Source organism: Cherax quadricarinatus, chromosome 56 (genome assembly GCF_038502225.1).
Source record: "Cherax quadricarinatus isolate ZL_2023a chromosome 56, ASM3850222v1, whole genome shotgun sequence".
NCBI lineage: Eukaryota > Metazoa > Arthropoda > Malacostraca > Decapoda > Parastacidae > Cherax > Cherax quadricarinatus.
The window spans coordinates 25348408-25368407 of record NC_091347.1 but is presented as its reverse complement, the minus strand read 5'-3'; the positions used below and the strand labels follow the sequence as shown (position 1 = coordinate 25368407).

General features: G+C 42.8%; 1 protein-coding gene across 2 annotated transcripts in view; it reads right to left on the bottom strand.

Annotated features, from left to right (window-relative positions):
* Positions 1 to 20000, bottom strand: part of Ent2 (Equilibrative nucleoside transporter 2) — a 949180-nt gene that overhangs the window by 473220 nt on the left and 455960 nt on the right. The gene's annotated exons all lie outside the window — the stretch shown is intronic.

The following is a 20000-nucleotide window of genomic DNA, read 5'->3' as shown; positions in this document are numbered from 1 at the left end:
GGCAGGCCTACTGGCCCATACCAGGCAGGTCCTTCTCAAACCCAATATAAAATACATTTACCAAACCCGTGTGGGCAGCATTAGACGTCCACTAGACTGACACAATGGCTGTTAAGCGTCAAACTGATATTGAGTAAAAATATCCAAGAACAGAATTGTTTTATTAAAACCCTTGCAGGTGTTTTTTTTATTTTTTATGATTTAATATCGGAGACAGAAATAAAAATTAAATTAAAATGGAACATCTGACATGGGAATACTTATTGAATTATTATTATTATAATAAAAAAGAAATACTTATTGAACACGTAATGTTAATAAAGTGTAAAGATGTTTTGAATAACAGTAAAATAAGACTAAATTTGGAGTTTTATTGTTGAGTTACAGTGAAAAAGATTATTTCAGTGAACGTCTGAACGAGTCACTGCGTAAACATTTCAGTGAACGCTTGAACGAGTCACTGTGTAAACATTTCAGTGAACGTCTGAACGAGTCACTGTGTAAACATTTCAGTGAACGTCTGAACGAGTCAGTGTAAACATTTCAGTGAACGTCTGAACGAGTCACTGTGTAAACATTTCAGTGAACGTCTGAACGAGTCACTGTGTAAACATTTCAGTGAACGTCTGAACGAGTCACTGTGTAAACATTTCAGTGAACGTCTGAACGAGTCACTGTGTAAACATTTCAGTGAACGTCTGAACGAGTCACTGTGTAAACATTTCAGTGAACGTCTGAACGAGTCACTGTGTAAACATTTCAGTGAACGTCTGAACGAGTCATTATGTAAACATTTCAGTGAACGTCTGAACGAGTCACTATGTAAACATTTCAGTGAACGTCTGAACGAGTCACTGTGTAAACATTTCAGTGAACGAGTCACTGTGTAAACATTTCAGTGAACGTCTGAACGAGTCACTATGTAAACATTTCAGTGAACGTCTGAACGAGTCACTGTGTAAACATTTCAGTGAACGAGTCACTGTGTAAACATTTCAGTGAACGTCTGAACGAGTCACTATGTAAACATTTCAGTGAACGTCTGAACGAGTCACTGTGTAAACATTTCAGTGAACGTCTGAACGAGTCACTGTGTAAACATTTCAGTGAACGTCTGAACGAGTCACTGTGTAAACATTTCAGTGAACATTTGAACATTCCTTTAATAATGAGGCAGGAAAAAGGCCAAACATTTCTAATTAGAGAATAACGACTAAATAACCGATTACGTTATTTTAAACAATGTAATCCTGAGCCAAACACTAAATTACCAGGAAAATGTTTTTCTATTTTTTTAATTTTTAATTTAATTTTAAAATAAAGATTATCATTGACGAAATTGTGAAAAATAAAATATAACAGTCTGACCTAATTATCTTTAAAAAGCAACTCCCTCTCACTGCCACTCTTACCACTCCACACTCATTTTTCTCCTCTCACTCTTCTTCCTCCTCCTCCTTCCACTACTCTTCCTCTTCCACTTCCTCCTCCTCCCACTCTTCCTTTTCCTCCTCTCCAACATCCTCCTCCTCTTCACCTTGTTCACGTACTTGGGAAATGTTTACTAAATATTACACTAAACGCTGACATAAAACACTAACAACAGACAACACTAACAAACACCCAACACTAACAAACACTAAACACCAGAACTTAATAAAGTCACTTGCAACAAAACATCATTACTCACAATTTCACAACACAACTCCATCACTCACAACACCATCACTCACAACACCATCACTCACATCACCACTCGTAACACAACACCATCACTGAGCACCAGGCTGGTTGCACCACATTACTCCATCATAAACAAGGAAGGACTCAAGAAGCCTTTTGCACCTTTTTTTTTTAACCCTTGTAGTGAAGCTTCGATCACCAGGAAGCTTAGAGACCACCACCTCATGTTCACCACACACACACACACACACACACACACACACACACACACACACACACACACACGCCTACACGGTAGGCTTCTTCAGTTAAATACAGAGGCAGTAGACGTGGTAGTGAGATGAAGATTATGTAATCAGTCCATCAGCCTTGGAGAAGTAGTATTTGAGGTGGTCAGTCCCTCAGGCTGGAGAAGAGTTCAGCTCCATGGAATCTACCTGGAGGTTATTTCGGGGATCAACGTCCCCGCGGCCCGACCCACGACCAGGCCTCCCGGTAGATCAGAGCCTGATCAACCAGGCTGTTACTACTGGCTGCACGTAGTCCAACGTACGAATCACAGCCCGGCTGATCCGGCACTGACTTTAGGTATCTGTCCACCTCCCTCTTGAAGGCAGCCAGGGGTCTAGTGGTAATTCCCCTTATGACTGGTGGGAGGCTGTTGAACAGTCTTGGGCCCCGGACACTTATGGTGTTTTCTCTTAGTGTACCAGTGGCGCCCCTACTTTTGGAGCTGAACTCTTCTCGAATACTATTTCTCCAAGGTTGATGGACTGATTACATCATCCTCATTTCACCACTTCACCTTCTGCCCCTGTATTTGACTGAAGAAGCCTACTATGCAGGCGAAACGTTTCAACAATAAAGATACCCAACTGTTGCACATGTGTCTTAATCCTCAACTTGTCGGTATTTTATACCATTTTCAACATGATTCTGGTTGAAAGTTAAGACACATGTGCAACATCTGGATATCTTTATTGTAGACGTTTCGCCCTCCAGTGGCTTTATCAATACAGATTTTAGGACATAATAGGAAGACAGTAGAACTATATACTATAAACTAGTTCTACTGTCTTCCTATTATGTCCTAGAATCTGTATTGATAAAGCCACTGGAGGGCGAAACGTCTACAATAAAGATATCCAGATGTTGCACGTTTCTTAACTTTCATATTGTCGGTATTTTATACCTTTCTTGCACAACATGATTCTGGTTGTTCCTCATCTCTAGTTGCATCCCTTTTGATTACCCCCTCATCTTAATGACCTCCACCACGCCCACAACTTACCCACCACCACCACCACCACCGACATCAATCTCCTGCATTATCACCCAGAAAAGAAATTTTTACCTAAAACTATCCACTAACTGCATCTGGCTTCTAGCCAGATTCAGTTATTGGTGCCTCTAGCCCCATCATCCACTATTCTATTTAACCCCATAGGACAATACAGCCCCATTGCCCCTTCATTACTCTAAGTTACCAACCTGTTACACTCATGTGACAGGAAGGTAGTACCTCCCTCGCACGGTTGCTGTCTACTAACCTGTCATACTCGTGTAACGAAAGGGTAGTGCCTTCTCTGTATAGAAGTACTACCTCCATACCTTCTTGGAATGGAGGAATTTGATATGGAGGGGTTAAAACTTTTCACCTGGAGTCTAAAATCCTCCACCACACACCACTGCAGCAGCATCTCGCAATTGCAGCACCACCAAACACACAACTGCAGCACCACCAAACACACAACTCCAGCACCACCACCAACACTCTGGATGAAGTGTATTGTCGACAGTTATCAAGGCAAACACACGAGCTATATAGCAACAAACTATACTGCAACAAACGTTTCACCATGATAAAGCTCTACACAGGGCGAAACGCTGTCCCAGTAAAAGACTGGTGCAGCTTGTGTGTTTGTCCTCACAACACTAGTACTCCTTGATGGACTCTAAACACTTCCCTTCCTCCAAATCCTTTACCTAGTGAAGCACAAAATAGAAGAGGTGCCCAGTGAAGGCTGAGGGAACAGTTGTAGCTCTCTAGTACTTGTGCAGCAGCAGCAGCAGGAGGAGGAGGAGGAGGTTCCAGGGTTATAACCTCTGATATACCTTTGATGAGTCCCGAGAGTCTTTCTGCTCCCGGAGCCCGGCCATGGCCAGGTTCGTCTGGTGCTTAGTAGACACCTTTGTAGCAGTGTCTGTTGAGGTGGCTGCCACCAGACTCAAACTCACCGCAGTGTAACAGAGAAATTCTCGAGAGAGAGATGAGTAGTTTACCTGGAGAGAGCTCCGGGGGTCAACGCCCCCGTGGCCCGGTCTGTGACCAGGCCTCCTGGTGGATCAGAGCCTGATCAACCAGGCTGTTACTGCTGGCTGCACGCAAACCAACGTACGAGCCACAGCCCGGCTGGTCATGTACCGACTTTAGGTGCTTGTCCAGTGCCAGTTTGAAGACTGCCAGGGGTCTGTTGGTAATCCCCCTTATGTATGCTGGGAGGCAGTTGAACAGTCTCGGGCCCCTGACACTTATTGTATGGTCTCTTAACGTGCTAGTGACACCCCTGCTTTTCATTTCATTGGGGGGATCCTTGCTATATCTTTTATTGTATCTAAGTACTGAGGGGCCCCTCCCTCCCTTCCCTTCCCTTCCTCTCTCTTTCTCTCCTCCCCCACACAAGTGAGTGTTTACAGTGAACTAAGTACCACCAGTCATTAACGTTTCCCTCAACTGCCATACCGGAAACATCAGTGGTAACTCCCTCTATCCCCTCTGTTTCCCCTCCCATCAAGGCCGCTCTCCCCTCTCATTCTCCCCTTCCTTCAAGGCCACTCTCCCCTTCTGTCTCTCCTACCTCCAAGGCTACTCTCCCCTCTCTACCTCCCCTTGATTAACACACTTAGCAGGGGAGTTTACCTGGAGTCGCTGTCGATGGCCACCGCCCCCGCGGCCGGGTCCCAAACCAGGCCTCTTGGTTCCTGGCCTGATCAATCAACCAGTTGGTGCCCGCCGCCTGCAGTCCAACGTATGCGCCACAACATGACTGATCAGGAACTGTTTTTAAGGAAGCTGTCGTGGTCCCTCTTGAAGACATCCAGGGATTTTGTTGGTGATATCCCTTACGTATTGAGGGTGCTGAAGAGTCGTGGTCCCTTCACACTTATTGGGTTGTCTCTCAGTGTACTCATCGCTCCCTGCACTTCACTGGAGGCATCCTGCACTGTCTGCCAAGCCTCTTGTGTTTATAAGCAATAATTTTGGTGTGGAGGTTTGGTACCAATCACTCCTGGTTGACCAAGCAAGCACCAGACGAGCCTTGCCCATGGCCGAGCTTCAGCAGAGGGCAGCTCCAATTTCCTGGATTAAGAGTCCTTCGTCGGCATTATGGCGGCCGTCTTTAAAGGTCAGGTTTTATGTAAGGGATTATATATACTACTTGACAGTAAGACAACGTCCCAGTGATTGGTGTGGTAACCTACACTACCACTGCTACCTGTTGATGGTGCCAGGAGTCACTGCTCACACGGCCACCTCCCCAAGATGGCTTCCTGGCTATTGACCCGTGGTCTGGTGGCAAAAACTCTCGCTTCACACGGTGAAGCGAGAGCGGGTTCGATTCCCGGCGAGGGTTGAAATATTGGGCGTGTTTCCTTACACCGGTTGTCTATATTCACCCATCAGTACAAAACGGGTACCTGGGTGTTAGTGGACTGGTGTGGGTCGCATCCTGGGACAAAACTGACCTAATTTGCCTGAAATAATTAGCATAACAAGCGGCTTTCTATATAGTAGTATGTCATTGATGTCAGCTAGGACTGTATACCTTGTACATGTACTTGTAGAAATAAAGATATTATTATTATTATTATTATTATTATTATAACAGTCTGGCTGTTGGTGCCAGCAGCAGGCGGTCCAAGTAAGGAATCACAGCTCAGCATATGAGGAAGTGTCTAAGGAACTTGTCAAACGCTCCCGTTTGAAGACAGGCATGTGCATGTGTTTGTAGGCCTTTTAATGTAAAGATTGTAGACCTAGCTGTGTCAACGAAATAAAAGTGACTAAAACTAGAAATGTCAATAAAGGTGCCCCCCCTCCCGGCTGCATTAGGCGGCACCTGGCACTCAAGAGATGAGGTTAAATATGCAAGATTAAATAAAAACAGTGAAAGTTGTTGATTATTCAGTGTCATGGGCGGGGCAGTAACGTTATCAATTTATATCATCATGACAAATTCGTTGCCATCGTTACCAACTGGTCCTCATAAACCATAATTGATATGAAATAAAAAATGATTTCAGTCAGTTTGTCGGAGTCCACGATACACAGCATCATTCCACGATACATATTTATCACGCCACGATACATGTCCAGCAATCAACGATACATGTACACACATCATTCCAAGATAAAGATTCATCATTCTGCGATATTTCTCAATCATTCCACGATACCTGTCAATCCCGTCATTCTTCGAAAAATGCCCATTTTTCACATAGCAAATTACCTATGATGGGTTTGTCTCGGGTTTTTGTGTACCCATATATTCTTGTGCTGCCGTCCACGGGGTGGGTATGGGGTGGACAATAAACTAGCAGCTCCAGTGGCCAAATCTAAATCTAATCTCCCCCTAACTCACCCACCAAAAAGTTATGGTAGTGTGTGCAGGCTACCATTGCAGGGTTTAGTGCTCTGAGGTGCTAGCAACCCACAGGTTGCAGTGGCTCTAAGAGACAGGCAGATTATATTATCTCTATTCTGCCGTGAAGAAAAATTCTGAGCAGGGAATAATTTAAGCGAGAGAGTATAAGTGCCTTGACCACCAGTTAGGTAAAGTTCGTCACGAAACAGGACGGGTGTTTCCTGGCGCAGTTCTTGAGTCATATGACGACCCACAGCTGGAGCTTGACCATTATGTCTGTCTCTCCTCTACACCCACACCTTTGAAGAGTTTCGAGAGTTAATCTACTCTTTGAGCCCGGCCATGGGCCAGGCTCGTCTGGTTGCTTGCCTGGTCAACCAGGCTGTTGTTGTTGGAGGCCCGCTGCCCCACATATCCATCACAGACTGGTTGATCTGGCACCTGGTGAAGATACTTATCCAGTTTTCTCTTGAAGGCTTCTACACTTATTCCAGCCGTGTTTCTGATATCTTCTGGTAAGATGTTGAATAGTCTGGGACCCCGGATGTTGATACAGTGTCCCATCCATCCATCCACCTTCCTGATTGATTAATAAAGGTACATTTTAGTGAGAATTTAATGAATGAGACACGTGCAACAACTGGGTATCTTAACTGAGAAACCCATCGCCTATCAAGGCTTTATCAATCGAATGATAAGACTGATAAAAGCCACCCGGTGAGGGAAGTATCTTTCACTGAAAAAGACACATGTGCCACAGTTGGGTATCTTTATTGTTGAAACGTTTCGCCTTCACAGTAGGCTTCTTCAGTCAAATACAGAAACAGCAGACGTAGTAGTGAACTGAAGACGATGTAATCAGTCTATCCATCTCAGAGGGACTGACCACCTCATCTCCATTTCACTACTACACCTGCTGCCTCTGTATTTGACTGAAGAAGCCTACTGTGAAGGCGAAACGTTTCAACAATAAAGATACCCAACTGTTGCACATGTGTCTTATTCACCAACATGTCGGTATGTTATATCATTTTTAACACATCTCTCACGGAAGATACACAGATGAGCTACACGCGTTTTAAATTAACCTTCTTCTTTCACTGGAATTAACCTTCTTTCACTGAAATTAACCTTCTTCTTTCACTGAAATTAACCTTCTTCTTTCACTGGAATTAACCTTCTTTCACTGAAATTAACCTTCTTCTTTCACTGAAATTAACCTTCTTCTTTCACTGGAATTAACCTTCTTCTTTCACTGGAATTAACCTTCTTCTTTCACTGGAATTAACCTTCTTCTTTCACTGAAATTAACCTTCTTTCACTGAAATTAACCTTCTTCTTTCACTGAAATTAACCTTCTTTCACTAAAATTAACCTTCTTCTTTCACTGAAATTAACCTTCTTTCACTAAAATTAACCTTCTTCTTTCACTGAAATTAACCTTCTTCTTTCACTGAAATTAACCTTCTTCTTTCACTGAAATTAACCTTCTTCTTTCACTGGAATTAACCTTCTTCTTTCACTGGAATTAACCTTCTTCTTTCACTGAAATTAACCTTCTTTCACTGAAATTAACCTTCTTCTTTCACTGAAATTAACCTTCTTTCACTAAAATTAACCTTCTTCTTTCACTGAAATTAACCTTCTTTCACTAAAATTAACCTTCTTCTTTCACTGAAATTAACCTTCTTCTTTCACTGAAATTAACCTTCTTCTTTCACTGAAATTAACCTTCTTCTTTCACTGGAATTAACCTTCTTCTTTCACTGGAATTAACCTTCTTCTTTCACTGGAATTAACCTTCTTCTTTCACTGAAATTAACCTTCTTTCACTGAAATTAACCTTCTTCTTTCACTGAAATTAACCTTCTTTCACTTAAATTAACCTTCTTCTTTCACTGAAATTAACCTTCTTCTTTCACTGAAATTAACCTTCTTCTTTCACTGAAATTAACCTTCTTCTTTCACTGAAATTAACCTTCTTCTTTCACTGAAATTAACCTTCTTCTTTCACTGAAATTAACCTTCTTCTTTCACTGTAAACAGCCTCTTCTGCCAGCGACCGATTTTTCTACCTACGACACATAATTGCGTTGTGTAGTTTCTCCCTACAGTTAAAGGAGCAAAACCTTGATTACGTTGCTCCTTCACCATCAATTATCATGAGCCAGAGGGCCGCCGGAAGCAACAACCTGGTTGAACAAGCAATCAAAAAAATAAAATCCTGGCCCTAGACCGGGCTGTGAGAGTGGGAAAACTCGCTAAGTCGAACACACATATGCCATAGATACGAGGAGCCCTGCAGCAGGCCTACTGGTCCATGCTAGGGTACTTCAAAGATTCCTGATCAGCCGGGCTGTGGTGCATACTTTGGTTAGTACTAAGGGCGGGCACTATCAGTTTGACAGATCAGGACAGCAACTATGTTTGGTCTGGGACTGAGCCGCTGGGGTGGTGACCTCCGGAAGTGACTAGGTAAACGCATTAACACACACATATACTTATCTAACACGTTTTTTAAAGTTACTCAACGTTATCTCGGGAATTTGTTCCACTCATCCGTAACACTTATCACCTAACCAGTACTTTCCTATATCCTTTCTAAATCTATTTTTTCCAACCTGAACTCATTCTAACGAGTCCTCTCTTGATTAGATATTTTTAGCATGTTATTTATATTTCATCTATTTATTCCTGTCTTTCATGTATACATTTCAATCATATCCTCCCTAATTCTACTCCTTTCCAGAGTACAGATGCAGTGTCCTCAGTCTGCCTTCGTAGAAAAGATTTCTGATACATGGGATCAACTTCATGTTTCAGTGTAGGTTGTCCAGCGCATTAACTCCTGTTATTTATACTTCTTTATTACGAACACACGCACTACTGTCTTGGTTTCAGATTACTGCTGCTACCTGGAGGGTATTCCTAAACCTTTTTCGCATTCAGAATGATTTATAAATGTCATTGTATTCTCTTCTCAGGTTTACATTAAATTACCTCTGCCACTTTTCCAACTATAGCATCAACCATTCCAGATTTTCCTGTAACGCTCTAGTATCCTCCTCAGAATCTATGTGACAGCTTACTCTAGTATCATCGGCAAACTTGCTTATGTCTCTCTTTATACCCTCATCTATGTCGTTAGCGTATATTGTGAGCAACAAAGGCCCCGACACCGACCCCTGTGGAACACCGCAAGAGTCATACAGCGCCTGGGCCAACACGCACGAACCCGGTATAACAAACAGCAGCCAAAACACTAAACTTGACGTCCCACGACAGCTGTCGAAGACTTTACGGTAGTGTTACGTCAGAGATAACTACAGGAATTATTAAGATGGCCGAGTGATGCAACACCCCGGGGGGTCAACTCTCCGGGGGTCAACGTCCCCCAGTAGCCCAGTCCCAAACACCGGTCTCTTGGAGGATCAAGGCCTGGTCAACTAGGCCTTGATCCTCAAAACTTGTGGGATTTACTTAACATCTTACATGTTTTTGAAAAAAAAAAAACTGCATTTCGCCCATACACAGACATCAACAATACTTTAATCCCTAAAGCAAGGACTAATATAAACTCTCAAGTATACACACACAAAGATCCACATCTCCCGGTGTACACAACCCCGGTGAGTATGCATACAGACACCTCCCGGTGTGTATATAACCCTGGTGTGTGGGTATATAATCCCGGTGTGTATATAACCCTGGTGTGTGGGTATATAATCCCGGTGTGTAAATATACAAAGATCCACATCTCCCGGTGTAATTCGAATAATTTCGTCATTAATTTATAAGCAGGGCGCACCTCTTTACCTGCTGGACAATGAGCAGGTAGCCAGAATGGTTCGCTACTCTTCCGTGAACCGCTTGCCTCATCACTAATACATATAAAAAAACGAAAGTGGTGTACCTTTGATATACCCGTGACCTGTCCAGAATTTTTCTACCCTCGCAACCAGGCTGTTGCTGCTGGCGACCCGCACAGCATTTGAAAATATTATTATTATTATTATTATTATTATTATTATTATTATTATTATATTAGCTGTGAAGCGATAACGGTATGAGTAAAACACACAATTAGGTTTGATCCAGGGAAAGAGAGGGGGTAGTTCTAACAGTGTGGTGAATCCTGTTTACCTCTACTGTTCACTGAGACATGTTAGACATGATCACGTGTAGTGTTTAGTGTTCACTCAGACATGCAGACACTTCACGGGTCTTCCCAGGCAAATTTTAACAGCCCCTTCGTTGGTTGGTTAATTAGGTTTAAAACCTATCGACTACACGAGGGTCATTAAGGTTTCCTGAATATAGATGTCCATATATTACAATGGTGTCTGATATATCATCCTTTAACGTGTACATGCACTCTTCTTCTCACCCCGCACATATCAATATCAATATATATATATATATATATATATATATATATATATATATATATATATATATATATATATATATATATATATATATATATATATATAGATATATATATATATATGCAAAACAACCACTCTGAAAGAATAGAGAAATTCCAAGCGCTTTCGTGACTACTCACATTATCAATATATATATATATATATATATATATATATATATATATATATATATATATATATATATATATATATATATATATATATATATATATATATATATATAATATATATATATATATATATATATATATATATATATATATATATATATATATATATATATATATATATATATATATATATATATATATATATATATATATATGAATAGATAGGAACAGAAAAATATTCGGCTACTAAATATATAGGAAGTGATCAAGGGAAGACTTTAGACTGAGTTTACAGCATTGCCTTACCACCTCTTCTACCAGGGTGACAACACTACCATCTCTTCTACCAGGGTGACAACACTACCATCTCTTCTACCAGGGTGACAACACTACCACCACTTCTACCAGGGTGACAACACTACCACCTCTTCTACCAGGGTGACAACACTACCACCTCTTCTACCAGGGTGACAACACTACCATCTCTTTTACCAGGGTGACAACACTACCACCTCTTCTACCAGGGTGACAACACTACCATCTCTTCTACCAGGGTGACAACTACCATCTCTTCTACCAGGGTGACAACACTACCATCTCTTCTACCAGGGTGACAACACTACCATCTCTTCTACCAGGGTCTACCAGGGTGATAACACTACCACCTCTTCTACCAGGGTGACAACACTACCATCTCTTCTACCAGGGTGACTAACACTACCACCATCTTCTACCAGGGTGACAACACTACCACTAACACCTCTTCTACCAGGGTGACAATCTCTTCTACCAGGGTGACAACACTACCACCTCTTCTACCAGGGTGACAACACTACCACCTCTTCTACCAGGGTGACAACACTACCACCTCTTCTACCAGGGTGACAACACTACCACCACTTCTACCAGGGTGACAACACTACCACCTTTTCTACCAGGGTGACAACACTACCATCTCTTCTACCAGGGTGACAACACTACCACCACTTCTACCAGGGTGACAACACTACCACCTCTTCTACCAGGGTGACAACACTACCACCTCTTCTACCAGGGTGACAACACTACCACCTCTTCTACCAGGGTGACAACACTACCACCTCTTCTACCAGGGTGACAACACTACCACCTCTTCTACCAGGGTGACAACACTACCACCACTTCTACCAGGGTGACAACACTACCACCTCTTCTACCAGGGTGACAACACTACCACCTCTTCTACCAGGGTGACAACACTACCACCTCTTCTACCAGGGTGACAACACTACCACCTCTTCTACCAGGGTGACAACACTACCACCACTTCTACCAGGGTGACAACACTACCATCTCTTCTACCAGGGTGACAACACTACCACCTCTTCTATCAGGGTGACAACACTACCATCTCTTCTACCAGGGTGACAATACTACCACCTCTTCTATCAGGGTGACAACACTACCATCTCTTCTACCAGGGTGACAACACTACCACCTCTTCTATCAGGGTGACAACACTACCATCTCTTCTACCAGGGTGACAACACTACCACCTCTTCTACCAGGGTGACAACACTACCACCTCTTCTACCAGGGTGACAACACTACCACCTCTTCTACCAGGGTGACAACACTACCACCTCTTCTACCAGGGTGACAACACTACCACCTCTTCTACCAGGGTGACAACACTACCATCTCTTCTACCAGGGTGACAACACTACCACCTCTTCTACCAGGGTGACAACACTACCATCTCTTCTACCAGGGTGACAACACTACCATCTCTTCTACCAGGGTGACAACACTACCATCTCTTCTACCAGGGTGACAACACTACCATCTCTTCTACCAGGGTGACAACACTACCACCTCTTCTACCAGGGTGACAACACTACCACCTCTTCTACCAGGGTGACAACACTACCATCTCTTCTACCAGGGTGACAACACTACCACCTCTTCTACCAGGGTGACAACACTACCACCTCTTCTACCAGGGTGACAACACTACCATCTCTTCTACCAGGGTGACAACACTACCAACTCTTCTATCAGGGTGACAACACTACTACCACCTCTTCTACCAGGGTGACAACACTACCACCTCTTCTACCTGACAACACTCTCTTCTACCAGGGTGACAACACTACCACCTCTTCTACCAGGGTGACAACACTACCACCTCTTCTACCAGGGTGACAACACTACCACCTCTTCTACCAGGGTGACAACACTACCACCTCTTCTACCAGGGTGACAACACTACCACCTCTTCTACCAGGGTGACAACACTACCACCTCTTCTACCAGAGTGACAACACTACCATCTCTTCTACCAGGGTGACAACACTACCACCTCTTCTACCAGGGTGACAACACTACCACCTCTTCTACCAGGGTGACAACACTACCACCTCTTCTACCAGGGTGACAACACTACCACCTCTTCTACCAGGGTGACAACACTACCACCTCTTCTACCAGGGTGACAACACTACCACCTCTTCTACCAGGGTGACAACACTACCACCTCTTCTACCAGGGTGACAACATCCCTAGATTTTAAATCTGTACTTGACGTTGTGAAAATATTTATCTCAAATTAATTAATATGTATGGCAGTCTAAACATTGTAAGTAATACTCTACTGATAACACTGATAACCAGGCGAATTTCGTCAACGAAATTTAACGCCCAACTTTATTTTGATTACATTTCTGACTGTTTCACGGGCGGGATTTGAACCCGCGGTCAGAGAGTCTCAAAACACCAGACCGTCGCGTTAGCCACTGGACCAGCTAGCCACAGTAACATTCGTTCAACTAGGTATATTTCTACACCATAGGAAGGTTAGCACAGGCACCACTGTGACTACAAATGCAAGTTTTTACAGACGAATCTCCAGCTAGCGTGGCAGTGACGAACTCTAGCTCAAGTCCCCTCACAGTGAGGGGACTTGAGACTCTCTGACCGCGGGTTCAAATCCCACCCGTGGTATGGTTTGTTTGCAATCGTGTCATTACGATTTCGTGAGTCATTTCTGACTTACTATTTATTTATTTATTTATTTACAATTTGAGCACACATACAGAGGTACAAAAAAATACAGATAAGAGCAGCATGCCAAAGCCACTTATACTATGCATAGCATTACGGGCTGATAATATACAAGTTCACAGTTATGTATCTTTACTCCGAAATGTTTCTCGTACGCAGTAGGCGTCTTCAGTGGAGTACGGAAGAGTCTGCAGAAGCAGTAGAGATGCACATGTGTCTTAAGAACACTGCAGCAAGCCTACTGGCCCATGCGAGGCAGGTCCAAATTACCTACCGGCTTAAGCCTCTTATCTACATGTCGGTACTGTATACCATTTTCATACCCAGACTGTTACTGTTATTACAACCTGTTGTGAAGCTGTAATGCTCGTCCCCAGTAGTTGTGGGTTCATTATGTAGCTGCGGGAAACGATATGTACTTGATCCTCCTGTCGTGGATTGAACCAGCGCCTTCCTTGGCAAGATCCGCGAGTGTGGCCGCTCAAGAATGTCACACAAGCACATAGCAATGAAGGAACACTGCAGAAGGTCTACTAGCTCATGTTAGGCAGGTCCAACTCATACCCACTAATGTACCCGTCCAACTTGTCTACCTGGAATATAGATAAATGGTTCAGAGAACCGTCAAGTTGGTAAATTCGACACACGTGCAACACTTGGGTATCTTTATTGTGGAAACATTTCGCCACACAGTGACTTCATCAGTCCAATACAAAGAACAGCAGTGAAGATCAGATGATTGAGGTAATCAGTCCCCCAGTCTGGAGTCGATATAATCAATCCATCAATTCTGTGTACCTGGAACACTACCTGGGAGTTTGTTCCACTCATCTACAACTCTTGAGTGAAACTCAACGAGTGAGCAAGATTTGGATAGCAAGAGTTACCCAAACACGAAGCAATTCAGATAGCCCTTGGGGTGACAAGGTACTTAGGTTTGATCCGAAGAAGAGAAGGATACCTCCAAATCTTGAATCAAGAGCTCTGCACTGGTATCAAGGCGCCTGGAGTCAACCCCCTCTTCCTACATGTACATCTGCTAGTCTTGTGGACTACCTAATCAACCAGGTTATTAGTATTCCAACCAGCATACATGAAGTATGAATATTCTTTAAGACATTTAGTCACTACAAGGTGAGAGAGAGAGAGAGAGAGAGAGAGAGAGAGAGAGAGAGAGAGAGAGAGAGAGAGAGAGAGAGAGAGAGAGAGAGAGAGAGAGAGAGAGAGAGAGTGAGTTAGGAATCCTTAACTTGAAGATTGAGACACTTGTCGGTTTTTCAAACCATTCATCACAATCCTTAACTTGTAAATAGCTTGTCAATAAAGTTAGGGATCCTTAACCCAACCCTGTCAAACCCTGTGTAGAGAGAGAGAGAGAGAGAGAGTCATGAGATGTGAACAAAGAGACACAATGTGTGATGATGAACACAGAAGGGAACCCGCATCACCTCTCACAGAGGAAGGAGCTTAATCAAGCACCTGCAACATTGCTGCTGCAACACCCCTCCATTCCCACCCCCCTCTGTTTCAGTGAGCAGGGCGTTGTGGCGCATCTCACAGCTTGCGTGTGTGTTAGTTACCATCTATCAAAGACATATGCCGATAGACACCTGGTCTCTGTGTATGGTTGTACTCAACTGTGCTCGCAGGCGCCGACTCATCGCTTCTAGCTTCGTAACACCTACCAGCTTTTCTGATGGCTGTCCTCACGGGTCCATCATATTCCTGGAATTGTATATGATGTTTGCCTCCTCTTCGTCTCCTCTCCCACTCCACTTATTATCTAGATTAAAGCACTTCCTCATGTCCCTCTTTCTCACATGATTTTATTTTTATGTGTCCTCCCATTCTTGGATCCTTATAGTTTTCTTTGACATTATACCTTTAGTTTCGAGTTTTTCTACTCCCGGACCCGGCACTGGGCCAGGTTCGTCTGTCGATGAAGTCTTGAGGGTGACGAAGGCGAGAAGGAGAAAAAGAACCAGGAAATGGAGTGAGAGTTTTGGCCAGCCAGGAGGCAAGAGGATAAGAAACACAACCTCTGGAAGAAATGATGGGACTCAGAGTCTTTCTTTAGTGCCTAACAATGTCATTACATTTAAACCACATTAATTCTATACTGCATAAAAGAAAGAAATTACTTGAAATTTTAAAGCAGAGAACTCTTGCTTTCTGACTCCCGCATCTCCTACACTCCTCTCGTTTCCGACCTTCTTTTAACCATAAACTTTGGACTCTCTTTAATCTCTGTCTTGTACACAATTGATATATAATACCGACGAGATAAAGAATTAGATATATGTGCGACATCTGGGTATCTTTATTTGTAGACGCTGCGCCATCCAGTAGCTTTATCAGTACAATACAAGGACATAATGTGAAGACAGTAGAACTATAAACAAAAGATGAAGTAATCAGTCCCTCAGTCTTGGCGTTGGTGAAGAACGGTCGTAATCTTCAAGACTACGGTGGTCTTCACTAACTCTAAGACTGAGGGACTGATTACATAAGAACATAAGAACGAAGGAACACTGCAGAAGGCCTACTGGCCCATGCGAGGCAGGTCCAAGTCCCTACCGGCTTAAGCCAATGCACCCAACCTAGTCAGGTCAGGTCACATTGACTCAAGGGAGGAACACGGCAACCGACCCGTTAGCACAAGCTATCAGGTCTAACTCACACCCACCCACATCTACTCATGTATTTATCCAACCTATTTTTAAAGCTACACAACGTTCTGGCCTCTATAACGGTACTTGGGAGTTTGTTCCACTCATCCACAACTCTATTACCAAACCAGTACTTTCCTATATCCCTCCTGAATCTGAATTTTTCCAACTTAAAACCATTGCTGCGAGTCCTGTCTAGGCTAGATATTATCAGCACACTATTTACATCCCCTTTATTTATTCCTGTCTTCCACTTATAAACCTCAATCATATCCCCCCTAATTCTACGTCTTTCTAGAGAGTGCAGTTTCAGGGCCCTTAGTCTATCCTCATAGGGAAGGTTTCTGATACATGGGATCATCTTTGTCATCCTCCTTTGTACATTTTCCAGAGAATTTATATCCATTCTGTAATACGGTGACCAAAACTGTGCAGCATAATCTAAATGAGGCCTAACCAAGGATGTATAGAGTTGAAGAACAACCTGAGGACTCCTATTATTTATGCTTCTTGATATGAAGCCAAGGATTCTATTAGCTTTATTGCGAACACTTATGCACTGTTGTCTTGGTTTCAGATTACTGCTAACCAGAACTCCTAAATCTTTTTCGCAATCCGTAATATTAAGATCTACATTATTTAGTTTATATGTGGCATGGTTATTGTCCTGTCCAACATTTAGAACTTTGCATTTGTCTATATTAAACTGCATCTGCCACTTCTCCGACCACTGCATCAGTCTATTCAAATCTTCCTGGAGTGCTCGAATGTCCTCGTCAGAATGAATTCGACGGCCTATTTTGGTGTCATCGGCAAACTTGCCGATGTCGCTCTTTATGCCCTCATCTATGTCGTTTATGTAGATTGTGAACAGCAGGGGGCCCAACACTGACCCCTGTGGAACACCGCTCGTGACGCTTCCCCACTCTGATTTCTCCCCATTTATGCAAACTCTCTGCTGCCTATTTGTCAACCATGCCTCTATCCAGGAAAAAATTTCTCCTCCTATTCCATGTGCTTTAATTTTCCTCAATAGTCTCTGATGTGGGACCCTGTCAAAAGCCTTACTGAAGTCCATATACACAATATCATATTCGTTACCATGATCTACCTCCTCAAATACCTTAGTGAAAAAAGTTAATAAATTCGTAAGGCAGGAACGTCCCTTTGTAAAACCATGCTGAGATTCGTTGATTAATTTATGCTTTTCAAGGTGGCTACGAACTGCCTCGGCAATTATTGATTCCATAAATTTTCCCACTATGGAGGTTAGGCTTATTGGTCTATAGTTCGAAGCTAAGGACCTGTCACCTGTTTTGAAAATAGGTATCACATTTGCCATTTTCCACTTATCTGGCACCATGCCAGTTTGTAGTGATATGTTGAAAAGATTAGCCAAAGGTGTGCTAAGCTCCTCTTTACATTCCTTTAGAACCCTTGCATACAGTTCATCAGGGCCTGGGGATTTGTTAGGTTTTAATTTATCTATTTGCCTAAGGACCATGTCACTTGTGACCCTAATAGTGCACAGTTTATTATCGTCCTGTTCTACATAATTTATCATTACTGGAATATCACTGGTATCCTCCTGTGTAAAAACTGAGAGGAAGTATGTGTTAAAAATTCTACACATTTCCTTATCACTGTCAGTGAGCTGACCCGAGGAACTTTTGAGTGGGCCTATCTTGTCCCTGATCTTACTTCTGTATACCTGAAAGAATCCTTTTGGGTTAGTCTTCGATTCTCTTGCAACTTTAACCTCATAATCTCTTTTTGCTTTTCTAATTCCCTTTTTTATTTCTCTCTTTAACTGAATATATCGATTTCTTAATTGCCCCTCTCCTCTTTTGATTTGCCTATATATGCCTCTCTTTTGACCAATCAGATATTTTAATCTATTGTTCATCCATTTAGGATCATTTTTGTTTGATCTGATTTCCCTATTTGGAACATAATTTGACTGAGCAGCTAGAACTATGCCCTGGAAAGCATCATATCGGCAACCATCACCACCTACCTGACCCCTAGTCAGGTCATTCCAGTTCAGCCCACCTAAGTAATTTTTCAGTCCTATGAAATCAGCCAAGCGAAAGTCAGGGACGGAGACTTGATTGCCATTATTAGGGGAATTCCATGATATGTTAAAACTGAGTGATTTGTGATCACTCTCCCCAAGCTCATCATTAACCTCAAGATTATTAATTAGTGTTTCCCTACTGGCAAGAACCAAGTCAAGGAGGTTATTTCCCCTAGTCTGGCCTCATCTGTTGTATACAGTTCTACTGTCTTCCAATCATGTCCTTGTATTGATAAAGCCACTAGATGGCGAAACGTCTACAAAGATACCCAGATGCTGCACGCGTCTAATTCGCAATCTCGGTCTTTTTAATTTTGAACTTGTTCAAAATTTCCGTATTATCTCCCCCTCCCCACCTTATTTCTATGATCTTCCTAAAATCATAAAACCTGGTATCCCCGCTACGTTCCATTATTTCCTCCAGATGTTCTGTCTCTCATCCTCTTGCCTACCAGCTGGCCTTTCAAAACTCTTACTCCTTTTCATGGTTCTTTATCTGCTCACCTCTGTCACTCTCAAGACTTCATCGATCATGCTGGGCCACATCCCACCTGTAAAATGCCAAGTCTTGAAGGAAATAAATGGTATAAAATACCCACACGATAGTAGACAAATGCAGTATAATGAGATCCTTTATTGGCTACATTTTGCCCATGTTCTCAGTTTCGCGAAACTTCACAAAAAGGTTAGCAAGAGCAGGGAATAAATGGAAGACCATAGCAACAGCTAAGATTTGGGAATAAAACTTAAAAAAAAAAGTTGGAATCCACAGAAAGGTAAATGTGATGAAGAGTGACATTAGTTGTTATAGGGAGATGGAGCAGCCCTTCACTGATCTTCACTGTGATTGACAGTGGAAAGCTATGGTAATTGTGACCGTTGTTCAACCAAGTGGTTGTCAACTAGTCAACTGGAGGAAGTCGAGGGTGGAACTGTTCGTAAGATAACTGGACGAAGTAGAGGGTAGAACCCCTTTGTAAGACAACTGGAGGAAGCAGAGTAGAACCGCTCTTAAGACACAACTGGAGGAAGCAGAGTAGAACCGTTCTTAAGACACAACTGGAGGAAGCAGAGTAGAACCGCTCTTAAGACACAACTGGAGGAAGCAGAGAGTAGAACCGTTCGTAAGACAACTGGAGGAAGCAGCGGCCATAAATATTAAGATTCTCCCTCCCTCCCTCTTCCCCATCTATTTCCACGTGCAATTTCCCCGCTCACAGTTAAAGGTCAAAGGTCAGGTCTTTGAAGAGACTTTTACAAGCGCTACAATTACCAACCTGTTCCGTCAAGTTTATGATTAAAGCCTTCAAGGTATGGTTAGGTAA